This window comes from Acinonyx jubatus, chromosome E4 (genome assembly GCF_027475565.1).
Source record: "Acinonyx jubatus isolate Ajub_Pintada_27869175 chromosome E4, VMU_Ajub_asm_v1.0, whole genome shotgun sequence".
NCBI lineage: Eukaryota > Metazoa > Chordata > Mammalia > Carnivora > Felidae > Acinonyx > Acinonyx jubatus.
This window is the reverse complement of record NC_069395.1, coordinates 21408522-21424499: the sequence shown is the minus strand read 5'-3', so window position 1 is coordinate 21424499 and position 15978 is coordinate 21408522. Positions and strand designations below refer to the sequence as shown.

General features: G+C 39.1%; 1 protein-coding gene and 1 long non-coding RNA gene across 3 annotated transcripts in view; both read right to left on the bottom strand.

Moving 5' to 3' along the window:
- LOC128313079 (uncharacterized) overlaps window positions 1-10277 on the bottom strand; it is a 549707-nt gene extending 539430 nt beyond the window's left edge. The window contains exons 1-2 of one of the 2 annotated variants that reach the window (XR_008293246.1): window positions 9382-10277; window positions 8485-8824 (exon numbers count right to left, since the gene is read on the bottom strand). This is a non-coding gene — a long non-coding RNA (uncharacterized LOC128313079). The remainder of the gene's footprint in view (window positions 1-8484; window positions 8825-9381) is intronic. The other variant, XR_008293245.1, reaches the window with a different exon arrangement.
- Window positions 10278-12213: 1936 nt separating this feature from the next.
- CDC73 (cell division cycle 73) overlaps window positions 12214-15978 on the bottom strand; it is a 321928-nt gene continuing 318163 nt past the window's right edge. The window contains exon 26 of the mRNA XM_027074943.2: window positions 12214-14255. The gene's annotated coding sequence lies outside the window, so the exon portion shown is untranslated. The remainder of the gene's footprint in view (window positions 14256-15978) is intronic.

The following is a 15978-nucleotide window of genomic DNA, read 5'->3' as shown; positions in this document are numbered from 1 at the left end:
CATTAAAACATTTCCTGAAAAATGTTCCTTTTCAGGCAAGTTTAGATAATTTAAATATCTTTTGAAAGGATTAATATGCTTATATTCACATCAGCATAATATAGAGAGAGAAATACTAAAGTATCTATGCTAAGCTTGAGAAAATTATTTTCTCACAATAGTTTATATATAATGAGGTGGGTGAGAAAGAGGATTTGAAATGTGTAACTAGAAATTATAAGCTTATTAGAATAAGTTTTGTATACTTCTCACCAATAGAAGTAGATTGAATTACAGTGTGTGAGGAGTTTTGAACAAAATTTCCACTTCTGAGTAGGAAGTACAAAACACATCTATTCACAATTACTCCATATATAAATGTTTGAAAAAATTTCTAAAATGGTGTTCAGCTTATCTAAAATTTCACACTGAACTCACATAAATTCTAGGATTTAAGATTATGTCTGTCTCCCACAGGGCATCAAAATAATTCATCGAGTAAGAGCATAATTTCCCTTAAACCTTTAAAGAAAGAGCTCTAAAATGGATAAATTGCAAGTGACAGAAACCCTATCCCTAAACACCAGATTATTTGAAAAGAAATTTGTTTACTATTTACTTAACAAGTGCAAGAGCGGGTCAGTCTAGAGGTCCATATGCTGGGAAACACGTCTCCCACCTCTCTGCTGGTGTCCACTACAATTAAGTGGACCTTCCCAACAAGGTGAGAATGAGATTGACAACTGCAAGCTCACAGATCACCAGTTCAGCAAGCCCAGCAGAAAGAGCACACTTTTTCCCGATACTGCCAAAAGATCGAGGTTGAACGGACTTAGGCCTGGAGTTGTAGGCAGATCTGTCCCACCCAGGCCACGTGGACCAGGGGCAAGCCAGGTATCATCTTCCGAAGACAAATAAGGCCCTGCTTCCACCCAATAGACACAAAAGCCATTTCCCCCTCCATGAAGCCCTTCAATAATATGGACTACTCACCCATCACAGAGCGTCTCCTGAAGCTGGCAATCCCCGACCGCCTCATCTGGCTCACCGTGACTCTTCTCTACGCCTTCCAGAAGGCCAAGGCCGAGCTCAGACTATCAACAAGGAGTTCCAGCCGCAGGAACGGTGGGACTCCCAGCCTATCACCTGCATCTGGCAGAACTGCACTGTCCGCGTGCACACTAGCGCTACTAAGCACATCAGACACCTCCCAAGCCCAGGCTCCAAGGCGGCAGCGAATGTGTGGCATGACTGGGGTGCTCCCGGCCTCTGCGGTCTTCTACCAGTGCCTGGTGAGCATCCCTCTGCGCATGTTCCACCTCTGGGCCTTCCTGGTCGGGGATGCTGAGCTGGGGCTACGACTGCATTCCGGTCACGTGGCTGACGCTCACCCTGCGCAGCCGCAGCATTGACGTGCTCGCGCACGTCCAAGACCACTGCGGGCTCACTACGACGCAGCCCTGCCCTCCCCTCTGCTGCCTGGTCCCACTTCATTGCGGGCCCTCTGGGGATGGGACGGGCTGCCAACTGCCCATCTCTGACCCCTGGGAGGCCTGTCTGCCTCTATGAGGGTCCCTGCTGCCCCTCCAAGGATGGCAGGCGGGGCACAGGCCAGCATCCGCAGAAGACAGCAGCACCCTGGGGAAATAGTGCTGATCCTGCCCAAGGGGCTCACAGTGGCAATAAAATGCTGGGGGTAGGGTGGGCATTCCTGCAATACCTTGACATCAAATAAATAACATGAGAAGTCTTAAAGGAATAAAGCCAATCTCCTGCATCTACCAAGACAAAAGAAGCGTCATTCAGCCACACAGCAGAACAGAGAAGCCTGTTTTACAGAAAAATACGAACCTCGTCTTCTGTTATCTCCACATAATGCAAGGATATAAGGTTCTCACATCTAGAAATTCAAATCTGAATAACCCAGCCACAAGACTTAATTCTGGTAAGAAATTATTTGTAGATTTCAACTGGGTATTAATTATAAATTATAATTGCCCAAGGACATTTCTTCTCTGTTGCCTTTAGCTAGAAGTTATATTAACTTGTATTGTTATTTACTTCTGTACCTATTTTAGGACAAGCACTATGCTTGACCTATCATTTTTCCCTCATGGAATGCTGTCTAGTACAATATCATTTAGGCATTTATTATTTAATATTTATTGATGTGCCTTGGCATTTAATATTCTAAAAAAGATCTGGTTCTCTTTCAGTTTTCATCATTAGGCCCCATGAAGAAGAGAAACTGCATAGGGAAAGGAGCAAAGTTTGTGAGTGTAGGCATATCTGCATTTTTGAGAGTTCATTATTTAGATTTTCTACAGGAAAAAAAAATGATTTCTCTTCAACTTGCACGTTTGTTGCTTGAAAGTTTGTGGGCTGCTTACAACACAAATACAGAAACTGAATTTAAGAGAAATAATGCATTCTTACTTCTTGATAAGTCACTTTATAGCATTGGGACCAAAATGCAAATTGTAGTCATTTGCTATAAGTGGTTTCCATTAAGATAACAAAACTATAAAACATTGTGGGTTTTTTTTTTTGCCAAATCTTTTTATAATTTATACCTAGCACTGTTAAGATACATTATTATTTAGCCCATTATTTGTACTAAGTGTTTTGCAGATGCTTCATTATGCTTTTCTAAAACTCATTATTACCATTTCCTCATTTGAATCAATTGAGACCTAACTTTCTCTATTTAGGAGACTAAGTCTAAATCAAGGAGGTTGTGTGTAATTATAATTCACCTGTGATCATTGAGGTATGCTGAATGAGAATATATCACAAATTCTAATGATCAAAAAACCATATTACAAGTCAAAAAAGTCAAAAAGCTAATAAATCTATACTCTTAAAACAGGTTGGGCTTTTCACGCCACTCTGAAGACAAGACCACGTTCCTGCCTGTCATGTTGATAAACAATATTAACATCAACTCAAGTGACCACATTTATTTAGAGCCTGAGAAAGGACACCCTTCCAGAATTTGCTCCAACAGCAGCTTGAAACCTTACCATTCTCCAATGGTAAGGAGAATTAGTCCTTCAATTCAAGACTTTGTGGGGGAGGGGAGAGGGTAGATGAACACTCCAGGAACAGTTGAAGGAAGCAACTAAAAAGGGAGTTGAGGCCACACCAAGTACTTCATACCTTCCCTTAGGTCACCCCTCACTGCTCCTTCATTTATACCCATGCACAAAAGCAAACACAAATAGCCAACGCTCAAGAACTGAAAGTAGTCAGTAAAATAGATATCACTGTAACACTGATCAGCCCCAATTCCCAGACCTCAGTCCAGGTTGGAAGAGGGAGTAGTGACTAGCTGGGGGCTGGAGGGGCAAGAAGTGATTTTACTGTACCTGTGTTTGGATGCCTTTGAAGACTCATCATAAAATGGTAGACTTTCCCTGGGGGGAAAACAGCACATGAAAAATGGAATTAGCACCATGTTAAACTTTACTACACATTTTAACTTTCTTTCCAGTATAATATGACACAGTAGTAAGAATTCAGATAGGTAGACACAGATAGAATCTTTAAAATAATACCTTTTGAGTAGGTCCTAGAAAATTTTGAATTTGTTTCCTTCCCCTTAGCCAACAGTAGCACTTATTTTAAGAGAAATCATCGTTTTTTTTTTAATTTACATCTTAGTTAATATATAGAACAGTAGCCCTTATAGTCCTGTGCATTGTTCTGCACTAGAAAGCAGAGTCCTTGACAAATTCATTTAGATTAAAAATCTTATTTTCCCTATTTAACCAATGACTCTACATATGGTAAATAAATTTGATTACAATTCTTTAATTTTTTACTGTTTATTTTTTTTAGACAGTGAGACAGAAATGAGGGAGGAGCAGAGAGGGGGAGAGGGGGAGAGGGGGAGAGGGGGAGAGGGGGAGAGGGGGAGAGGGGGAGAGGGGGAGAGGGGGAGAGGGGGAGAGGGGGAGAGGGGGAGAGGGGGAGAGGGGGAGACACAGAATCTGAAGTAGGTTACAGGCTCTGAGCTGTCAGCATAGAGCCTGACATGGGGCTCAAACAGTGGAACCATGAGATCATGACCTGAGCTGAAATCAGACATTTAACCAACTGAGCCACCGAGGCGCCCCTGATTAGAATTCTAAGGGTCATGATCTGTGAATCACATTTTTAGGTTATTCCAAAAATTTTTTAAGCGTGGGAGTTAAACACTCAAGTATACTTTTTAAAAGTCACCAGAAAATGCCCCCCGGAACAGCTGGACACCATGAAAAACCATGATCCATATTGTTCGTATGAAAATGAAACAGTACAATCTCCTTATTTGGCCTTCAATATTGAAGTAACATAGCCAATTACAGAGGAACATTCTGATAGGTATAGGAAAAGGAATCATTTATTCAGAAAGTTCTTTGGAGCACATTCTATTCCATATGGCTCTACCAAGGAAATCCCAAATTTGAAGAAAGCAGCCCATTCATTTAGGTAGCTTCCAACATATTTTAAAAATTAATGTGTAAAGAAATGCCCTAGGAAGGCTTTTCATTTTTAAACCGAGTAACTTGCCTGTATTAGCTGCCACCAGAATACTCATAATAAAATCTGAAATTTACAATGTTCTAAGAACTCTACAAATGTGCATATTGTTTAAGTAGTTGTGACAGAAACCACATGATCTGCAAAGCCTTAAATATTTACTACCTGGCTTACCCCGCTGGAAAGAAGTTTACCAACCCAGGACCAAACGAAAGCTAATGATTTTTTTTAACCTCTTCCCTGCTTCATTGCTTTGGTTAAATGTTGGTTTCTATTGTTGAGTAGTCAAAACTATCAGTATTTAAATTCTGCAGTTCGAATCTACTTAAGAATCAACAATCTCCCATCAGCTGTCATAAATTTATACTTTGCTGACAAAAATCTCTACACAGCCCCTTCTCATCTGGATCATACACCTGCTTTCTAGGTACTCCTATGATGCAGGTCTCATCTGACTTTTATAAGGAAGCTACAGGACCACCTTGGAGCTATAGCATCTGTTTCCAATTATCTAACAGCAAATGATTAGGCAATTAGACATTTTAAAGTCTATTTTTTATCTATGTAGCTAGTAAACTCTAAATTTTGGTCCCTAATCTCACTTGTAGAGACCATGTTTTTTCCATGAAAGGTGGTGGTTTCTGGGCCAACATGCCCTTAGAAGGGGTCAGCACTAAAAGAATCCTTTTAAGGGACTGAGGTAGCACATTGGGAAGGAAAATGTGGACTAGCTATTTATAATCTATTTACCCCCTTCATCTGAACAATTGAAAAACTCCTACAGCCGCCTGCCTATCCATCTTCCTATTTCTTTTTTCCTTTTCCTTCTTTTCTCATCTCCTGGAGAAAAAAAAAAGTGGATCCAGATTATTAGAAAAGAAAAAGCAATAGAGAATCATTAGTTCAGTTCCTTCTCTGCTTACACACTGGCCCCAGCCCTGTCCTTAAAGCTAACACTGCCATGCATTTTGCTGTGAGGTAAGTTACAAACTCAACATAAAAGTCGCCAAAAAAACAAAAACAAAAACCAGCAAAATGTCCTAGAGATTTCAGCCACATGCATTATGTACTCACTACTTAACACAAAGCCTAAAGAGTAACCTATAGAAGCAATTAGGTCTAAACCAAAAGGAAATCATACTGTTTGAAACAGAAATGTTAATAAATATGGAAATCCTGACCTATAGCTCAAGGGTGTTGTCAGTATTCAGATTACAGTTTGAGTCAAGGCAGGAAGAAACAAGGTAAAAAAGAGGACAGCACAGAGATTAAGAGGATGCTAGAAGAACTATTGAAAATGTGGCATGATCTTCAGGAGGAATGACCTTTACCTCTGGCAATAAAGAAGTCTTTGGAGACTTGAGCTCAGATCCTTTCCACAGAGCAAAGGGAGCAGAAGGTGGATATTCACACCCATGGAAACTAGAAGTAGAAGCAGACTCTTCAGATCCAAAGGACAAAGATAAATAAAAGAGTAAAGCTTTAAAGCTTAAAAACCCAAGGCTCCTTCGTGTCCATGTTTCATACTTTCCTATCCCTCTGCAATACAGTAGCCCTAATTAAAAGCAGTAACTGAAAGAGGGACAGAGAGGAAGGGTGACCAGAGAAAAGAAAAAGAGAGTAGGCCATGGGGCAGGTAAAGAACATGAGCAAGAATGAGCTGGATACCCAGAGTCGAAGACAGAAAGCTGACTGGAAAACAGATGGGATTGGGAAACAAATTTAGTAGAAAAGCAGATTTGTGGAAAGAGGGAAAAACAGCACTGGGGAGGCAGGAACGGATGGAATGCAAAACAACAGAGAAGGACCTATGGAAAATCCCCAAAAAGCAGCAAGGAGGAGGAGGAAGTAAAAGCAAAAATAAAAGGAGAGAAGGGATTAACCCAAAAGCAGTTTAGGTTTGTTTACCAACTAGTATTACAAAAAACTAGTTGAAAATAACCCCAGAAATTTGAAACCACAGTGAAACTGTATGTTATTTTAAATTTTACCTCAAAAGAGAGTGATACTAATTTTAAGATCTTAGGCTCTGGATGGGAGAAGATTAGGATACGCTAAGATTTGAAGTACAGATTGTGTAAATTCCAGAGAGTTCAGGAAAAGAAACCTCTTTCAACATAACTGGCTATTCAAAGGCAGTTACAGGAAAAAGAATCATCAAATGTCGAGAATGGTGTTCTTTTAACATGCTCTAGGGTAGAACGCATCTTTACTAGTCAATCCACCTGCAGCAAGAAATGGAGAATAAAAAATTGCACTGTTACCGTATGCCCAGCACAAAGTAAGGGCTCATTAAATATTTACTGATAGAATGAACTCATCTTTTTTATTATTACGGTGAAATAAATATCATGGGTTAAGGACATTTGAAATCCCAATTCAGAGTTGTAAGAGGCAACTAAATCTTTCTAAAACTGTAACAAGGTATGAGCCAAGGTATTGCTTAAAAGGGATCAACACTTGTTGAACTACTATGTGTAGAACAAGATTCTAAGCACTTTCTTATCTTATTTAATCTTCCCAGCACACCTGGAAGATGATGATTATTCTCTCCAATCAACAGTTTCAAAAACTAAGACTCAAGGAATTTTAGTGTATCACCCACTAGTCAATAAGGACTTTTGAGGACTGGAACTTGTGTGCCAGAAATAAATTACACAAAGCCAGGGGTTTTAACCTATTTTGGTCTCGGTTGTTTCTTCCTAGATAAATGCCTGACACAAAGAAGAAACTAGACAAGTACTTATTGAACGAATACATAAGTGAATGAATGCCTATGTATGATCAGACAACTGATCATATGGCTAGGGGAAAAAAATACATAATCTTGCCAACTGGTCTCATTTTAAATTCATGATGGTTAACCTCCAAAGTGGACTCCTAGCCTTGACATAGCAATCCAAGTTCTTTCAGTCCCGTGTGTGTGTGTGTGTGTGTGTGTGTGTGTGTATAAGTATTTAAAACTGTGAGTCAGGATGAGATCACTTCACGTAAGTGCAGGGGGAAAAAAAGATCTAATGTTTAAAAGCCAGAGAGACCAGGAAAAAAAAATTGAAAATAATTTTAAGAGCAGCTAGTGTGGCAGGCCAAGACTTAAGAGAATGGTATCCCAGCAGCAAAGAGAAGGGAGTCTCTCAAAAAGGGGATAATTAATCGGTTTCTCTAAGAAACACATGTGCGTGCAGGTTTCCTAGGGACTGCTCTCAGGATTAGCACCTGTAAGCAACTGGGAAACACAGGACAGTGCAGAGGGCTTGACTAATGTACAGGGAACTGGAAAGTTAGGATAGATAGTCCCCTACCCTCTTGAAGCAAGATGCCCGCATACACCTCTCATTGGATTCAGCTGGTCTCAAGATTACCTAATACTTCTCCTGCTTCACTTTCTATTATCTAGATTCACCTTACCCTGGGAGTAAATCCCAAATTCCCCTCCAGGCGAATAATTAAAGTCTCAGTACAACCTGAACAGAGAAGGGCTAAATCTGCTGAGAAAGGGACTTCACAGAAAAGAGGGGCAGGACTTGGCAACATGTTTACTCTTCCGTTTTCACTGTAAGTTTCCTCCAACACTGCGTTGTGTGTAGTCTACATCAGTGACATAGTGCTTGCCCTCTCACCTTGAGCATTTATGCCATCAGATGGCACCAACTATTTTACCTCCTTACAGCAGCTATAAACAGTCTCAGGGAGGCTTGCTCAGTCCTCGAGGATTTTGGCTTCTGGGCTCCATACCATTCTTTCCAATACTATTTTGGTCCTAATTCTTAGAGCGTTCAATATCCACAAAGCTCATTTCAGTTGCGGGACCTCTCTTTCAAGGATCCTGTTGTCTACTTTGTCTTACCCATCCACTCAGGTGTTCATACCTGAGAACGTAGCAATACCAAAAACTGAAACCGTAAGCTGTCTATATCAACCAGAGAAACAGAACCGCTAAAAATTTAACAAATAGAACAGAAATGGGAGCTGGTTACTCACCTTCGGTAAGGCTGTTATCTTCATGTCCAAAGCTAGAACTGTCCACAGGGCAGGCAGTTAAAAAGGAAGAATATAAAAATGGAGAGAAAACAAATTAGAACCCACAAGGACAGATGGGAAGCCATTTCAGTCTCTCACCACTTCCAACCTTAAGCTGGGCACCTTGCTGCTGGAGATACTGAGGCCCTCCATGAAGGAGTGAGACACATCCCTGACCCAAGGGATGGAGAAGCTGAAGGAGAATCCAGGGGGTGTTGTGGTGGCAGTCTAGCTGCTGCCCAAAGCAATGAGATAACCCAGCAAACAGGCAACAATGTACATGAGCGACAAAGCACGCACCCTGTTTTTGAGCATAAAAACAAGATGACTGTTGCCTTGATCCCACCCTCCCCCTAAATACAAACACGCCAGAAGGTAAGGTGGTTCAGCTGGGCCAAATTGGCTCACTGGAAAACCACCATCCCCACCTCCCATAGCTTTAATTTAAACCAGGTACTCCCTGGAAACCAGCGGCTATCCTCCCAGCTCGTTACCTCTAGAACTCTTCCAATAGTTCTTTGCTACCACTCCAAAGTGTCCAATAGTCCAGCGATCCTTTTAAGGTGCCTCACAGTCACTATATCCTCATTTCCTCTGCACCCAGTTTATTATTGGTATCACCCCCTTGCGTAAACCCATATGTCACCTTCCTCTCTCCTTTCATCATGCTCACCTGTTCAAACATCACACACACCGCACATACACACACAATTAAATCCAACTCTCCACTTGCTGCCTGAACCAGCACAGCTGGACTATTACTGCAAAAAAAAAAAAAAAACAAAACAAAACAAAAACAAAAAACAAACAAAAAAACCACATAACCATTCTAATAGACCTTACTTTGAGTTCACTCACCTCAGATGAAGTCCTCATGCTCTCCAGCAGCCCTACTATATTTCCCCAGGATACATAGATACACCATCTCAAACCCTCTCCATTTCGGGCTTCTCTTTAACCTTCAAACACAGCCTCCATCTTTCATGCTCAGCTCATGATCTTGCTCCTATTTGTATCTGTTATCTACTGCTGCTTAATAAAACATACTGAAAGGTAGCAGCTTAAAACAGGAACAATGATTCGACTCACTGTTCTGTGACTTGGTAATTTGGGCTGTGTTTACTGTGTTCTCAGCTGGGTTCACTCGCAGGTGTGGGCCTCGACTGAGATGGCTGGGAAGGCAGAGGCAGCTGGGCGCCCCATCCACATGGATTTTCACTCTCCGTCATCATTTCTAGAATGAGAATGGAAGCTTCACGACTTCTCAAGGCCTAGGGTTAGAACTGGAAAAATATCACTTCTGCTGCATTCTATGGGACAGAGCAAATCACAGGTCAAATTTAAAGAAATGTGGAAACAGACTTCACCTCTTGATGATAGGTCAATCTGTGGCTATATCTAGAACCTATCAAATTGTTTTATTACACATTAAAAGGACAATGGATCACAAATAAGGACAGAAAGCAAAAGAAATGCCATATCCATATTTTTCATTTTACCTATTTTATCAACATTCTCATATAAATACAGATTATCAAAATGTATTCAATATTTGTGCTTTGTGCTTTCTTAATTTAAATATTGATTGAATTAGGGGTGTCTGGGTGGCTCAGTCGGTTGAGTGTCCAACTTTGGCTCAGGTCATGATCTCACAGTTCGTGAGTTTGAGCCCCACATCAGGCTCTGTGCTGACAGCTCAGAGCCTAGAGCCTGGAGCCTGCTTTGGATTCTGTATCTCCTTCTCTCTCTGCCCCTCCCCTGCTCATGCTCAGTCTCTCTCTCTGTAAAATAAATAAACATTTTTTAAAAATTTTAATAAGTAAGTATTGATTGAATTACACATTAAATGTTCTCTGATAGGGATCAGCACAGTATGGTCCACAGGCCAAATGCAGACAGTGAATAAAACTTTTGTAAATAAAGTTTTATTGGAACATAGTCATGTTCATTCATTTATGTAAATCTATAACTGTGTTCATACTACAGCAAAGGAGTTGTGTAGTTGCAACAGAGATAGTATGACCCATAAAGTCTAAAATATTTATCTGGCCTTTTACAGAATAAATTTGCCAATTCCTGCTTGATGGCATCATTTTTCCATCTCTGAGTAAGCCTATTGATTCTACAAAATTCTAGCAGACATGATGTCCATTATTCAAATCCCAGTGGTTTATGCAAAAGAACTACCTCAACAGTGCCACACTTTATAGACTCAACCTTTGTGTTCCAAGAAATTTCTTTCGTAGGCTTTTCAGATGCTGCCACATAAAATGAAATATTTATTCCATATAACAATAGAACCAAAAATCCCCTGCAAAGAACACTTAGTACAGCCACCTTTTCAAATAGCACTAACCCTAAGTAATGCATAAGATCGTCTTTTACTTTATCAAACCATTAATCAAGCATAAAAGAGTAATACTTAGATATAGCTCTAAAGTATTATTGCACTTCAAAATCATCCAGGGAAGTTACTAACAGGCTGATTCTCAAGCCCCATCCCTCAGATACTACAATCCACTAGGTTTGAAGAATGGCCCAGGAACCTGCATTTTTAACAAGCACTACACTGATTTTGATGCTGGTGGTCTAGAGACCTCATTTTGAGAAACTCTAAACTAACTAAGGTGAGTAACCAGAAATAAATGAGGCTTAATTAATCATTGCTTTTACTGCTTTGTTTTCTAGGGAAAAAAAAATCAGTATCCCCATAGTTTACCAGGTAAATAATGTAATACATCATTTCCTTAGAATTTTTGCCAGGGTTGAATAGAAGGTCATTGTTAGGCAGTTTGGAATCTATTCCAAAAGTTACTTTGCTCAACCTCTTTATGGTCATCCTGATAATATTGATTATATCTATATTTTACCAGCACTTTAAAATTATCAGAACTATTGGACCTTTTTAGCATTTTGGAAGGCACTTCTCCATTCCCCCCTCTCTCCTTAGAACCTATTACAATACAGTTTGCTGAGATTTTTCCTTTAAAAAAATGTAATGGAAAAGGAATTGAAATTAAAAAATTAGATGTGTCATCTGTGTACGCAGACTCAAAGCAAATTTCTCACTTGTAACATGAGGGGATCATACTGACTATGCTTTGCTATACCTCACATATTTGACAATGTGTGATTTTCTGCTCTTTACATTTATATCAAGACTTTAAAGATGAATTTCAAGTGTTCACATCTATACTTATTTAGGGAATAGAAGTAGATTAAGAAAGTTCTCATATTGTCACAGATATTGTACTCTCTTTAGTAGGTACCTAAATAAAAAAATAGGAAACTGTACTTTAAATTGACACCCATTGGAGGAAATGGTATTCTTTTTTTTCCTTTTAAATCCATGAATACATGGAAAGTTACATTTCATTACAATTTCAATTTTGTATGACTCTATCACTGGAATGCTTCTCATGAAATGTAATGACAGTTTAGGCCATTGGTTCACCTATGAATAACTCAGATGTTTTAGCTGGACGAATTCTCATTCCATGTTGACTATTTTGCTACTACCATAAATAATGTTCAGGCAGAGCTTTGTGGAGGAAAATGAAGAATTTTTTTTGCAGTACTTTTGATAGTGTACACATGGAAATCCCCAAAATTGTTCTCCTTCTTTATTATTTTGCATTTATATAGCACCTTCTATATGACTTAAAACCCATAAAAATTGAAGGCAATGAATTGATGCCTGAGAGAAATTTAATAGAATAGGACCCAGAATGAGGCACAGAAGAGAAACAATGCTCCTGTGATTATGACTTTATAAACAAATCCAATTGCTTTTTGCTGTGCGGGGTTTTTTTTTTTTTTTCCTGTTTGTATACCCATACCACACATATGGAACAATAAATCCAGCAGTTTCCAGCAAAGGCATCAAATAGCCTAGATGTCAAAGAGACAAAGGAATGATACGCTCTTGAAAGTGGCCATGAATGTCACCAACTCAGAAGCCACAGCTTTTTGAGCAGGGTGTCCCTGAGCAAATACACTAACAGCAACAGAAGTAACACTTTCTATTTATATGCTGCTTTTTTAGGTAGTAGGCATTACCCTAAGTATTTTACACGCCTTATATCATTTAATTTTCACAAAACACAGAATCTTATTAGGAAAGTATCATATCCCACTTTTAGTGATGAGGATTTCAGTGTTGGAGGTTAAAACTTTGTGTGCCAGTTATATTGTCAGAAAGATGCAGAGCCCATGAGCAGATCTATGTTCAACCACAGGTGTATCTTCACTCAGGCAAGTAATGACTTTCTTCTTTTGGAGGATTCGCTCTTCATCTTTCCCATTCTCCAACCCAATATCGTGTCCACTTTAGAGGCTATTGCCTTGTTTCTGTTTCCATTGAGAGCCCACCAAACTCCTCAACATGCAGTAGGTCCTTAACAAATGGTTGTTCTTTTCCTTTTCTCCCCACTATGAATAATTACTCTTCTGCCTGGTTCAGCTCTCTGCTCTCTGAAGTGGAAGCCATGTGGCTGATAAACATATACTCGGTAAAAAATAAATGATGAAAACCAATATTAATCAGTTATCTTGGTATATTTGCATTTTAACATGAGATTGCTGAAAACACAGCACTCAGTCTAAAGGATCCATTTCAGACTCTGTGACAGGCTAGTGGTAGAGATGTTGGAGGGTAAGAAGATCTCAGAGTAACCAACCATCCCAGTTTTCCCAGACCAAGAGGTTTCCCAGGACATGGGACTTTCAGTGCCCAAATTGGACCATCCCAGGAACATCAGGGTCACCCCACCCTAACTTCTCTGAAATAGCTCCAGTGATATTCCCTTAGGGCTAATCCACTAGTGTGGGAAAGACCGTACATTGTTTTGTCCACCCAAACAGATACACATAAACATTAGCTGAGGAGAAACTTTGAAAGGAATGGATAATGGTATAAGTGTGTGAAGCAAAAACAAAAATATATGACCCCAAAACATGCTTCTAATATCACTGATCAAATTTCATTTTTAAATACTAAAGGGGACCCTAGGATCATGGGAATTCTATACAATTACATGACACAGTTAATTTGTATTTTTATTCCTCCCCCCCACCCTTGGGTTGATTTCCAGGAAACTTATTGAAATATTGAAAATTTGTTCAATATAGATAAACTTATTCAAAATGAAGCTTACTAGCATCACATGTGTCTATAGACACACTTACTACCTCATGACATGAGGAGGAGTTCATGAGACCAACGTAGTTACTTATTTACTGTGACCAAAATGCTCAGTGATTTGTATTTCAAGGTAAACTATAATATTGAAACACTGTAATTTCAGATTTTAGAACCAGGTCAAGATTTTTTCTGTAAGATAGTTACCCTTAAAACTTTATAATATCTGTGTCCTATATCTTCTAGAAATTCTGGGTTCACACACTATATATCAACGAAGTGGGAAATACAAAGAATTTTTAGATTCAGGCAATAAACAGAACAATGTAATTTTTGTCTGAACTTTCTTGAACTACTTTCTTAGGAAAATGGAATACCTGATGGCATTTAGAACATCATTTTTTTATAGACCCAAGTTGCTAGGAATAACAAAACACAAGCAATATACTGAGGAAATTTGATGTCCAATTTAAATAATAAAATATCTATACACATTCTAAAGTCTTTCTTAGAAAAAGCATTACAGTTGCCTTCACACTTTTTCAAGTCCATGAGACTCTCTCTCCTGAGTCTGATACTAGTAGAGGAAATACTGAGAGAGAGAAAAGAAGAAGAAATAAATAATTTAGCATTTATTAATGTATTTTTTTACACTAAATGATACTGCACCATTGTTCCCAGCTCTTCCTGGATGTGGGCATAAGGAAGTGGAAACAGAAGGAGAGGAAGGTAAGTAGGGTAGAGAAATGAAGATGGAAAATTTTTTTGTTACTTCCAATCATTCAGATTGTGGTACCACCTTTTCCCCACCACCACCCTCCCATAAAAGACTCCAAATCACAAATACCGCAAAGGCAGTATTAGGTTATTCATGCTAACTGTAAGTAATGGGCCAGAGAAGTAAATTAAAGCATAACATTATGAAGTTTCTTATAGCTAATACCTCTCTATCATTTTACTAGAAAAGTTTTTGTAGCAAATTAAATTTTCATCACTGTACACTCAATGTTATTATTTATTAGATTTCCAGTGAGTAATTAGAGTTTTTAATTAAACAATAAACCTTCGAAAACTAAATGTAGGTACTTAGGTCTAAAATTAATGGAGAGGCACCTGGGTGGCTCAGTCGGTTAAGTATCTGACTCTTGATTTCAGCTCAGGTCATGATCTCACAGTTCGTGAGTTCAAGCCCTGTGTTGGGCTCCACACTGACAGTGCAGAGCCTGCTTGGGATTTTCTTTCTCCCTTTCTCTTTGTGTCTCTCTCTCAATATAAATAAACTTAAAAAAAACAAATTTAAAAATTATGGAGTGGGATCAAAGGGTAAATGATATCAAGAACGTCTTTTATTTCTATCAAAGTCACTTCTTTTCTACTTTTGGTCAGTTAGCGTATGTTATTCCCCCACTCTGTGCGTGGAGAATTGAAGCAACAAAGAAGGAGGAAAATGAAGTGTGACTTGGAGAACTAGCCATAGCCTAGACCTACAAATGCTGTCTCCTTTTGCTGGGCACTCTGATAAATACTGTAAATATTTTACTGCAAGTTAATATCTACCTCATTAAGGACTCGCCCCATAAGGAAGATAGTATTATTATCCCCATTTTACAAGTAAGGGTATTAAGGTAATGAATGCTTGAGTAACTTACCTGAGATGATATGTCTAACAAATAGAAGAACTGGGTTTTTATCACAAACATCCTTGTTTCAGATTCCGTGCTCTTAACCACACTCCTCTCTCTGAGAAAATGGCTAGTCACAAGTATAGTATCAAATTAAGATAGTTAAAAGGTAGCAGGTGAATGAGTGAGCTAAAGCTCCGTGCAACAACGTGGATGAATCTCACAGACACAATACTGAGTAAAAGAAGCCAGACTAAAGAGTACATGGGGTATTATTCCGTTTATATTAAATAACCAAAATAAGCAAAGCAAACCTGTGCTGTTAGAAGTTAGAGTGGTAGTTACCCTTGGGAGTGAGGGGTGGTAACCGGAAGAATATATGAGGAGTAGTTCTGGAGCTGTTAAGTCTGTTTTTTTTTTTTTTCTGGGTGTTGATTACGTGGTGTGATCATTTGTGAAAATGCATCCGGCTACGTACTTAAACAACATGTGCCCTTTTCTGTACGTAATTACAGTCAATAAAAGGTTTGAAAGAGGGGGAATGGGAACTTTCAGGTCACCTTAGATAAAGCAGTGAGTAGCCCTCTCCTCACTCCTATTAACTCTCTGTCCCATTCCAAGGCAGGGGATCCTGAAGTATCCTATCCCCATTATACCTTCCTACCTTTCTTTCTCCTTCTTTTCTTTAATTCT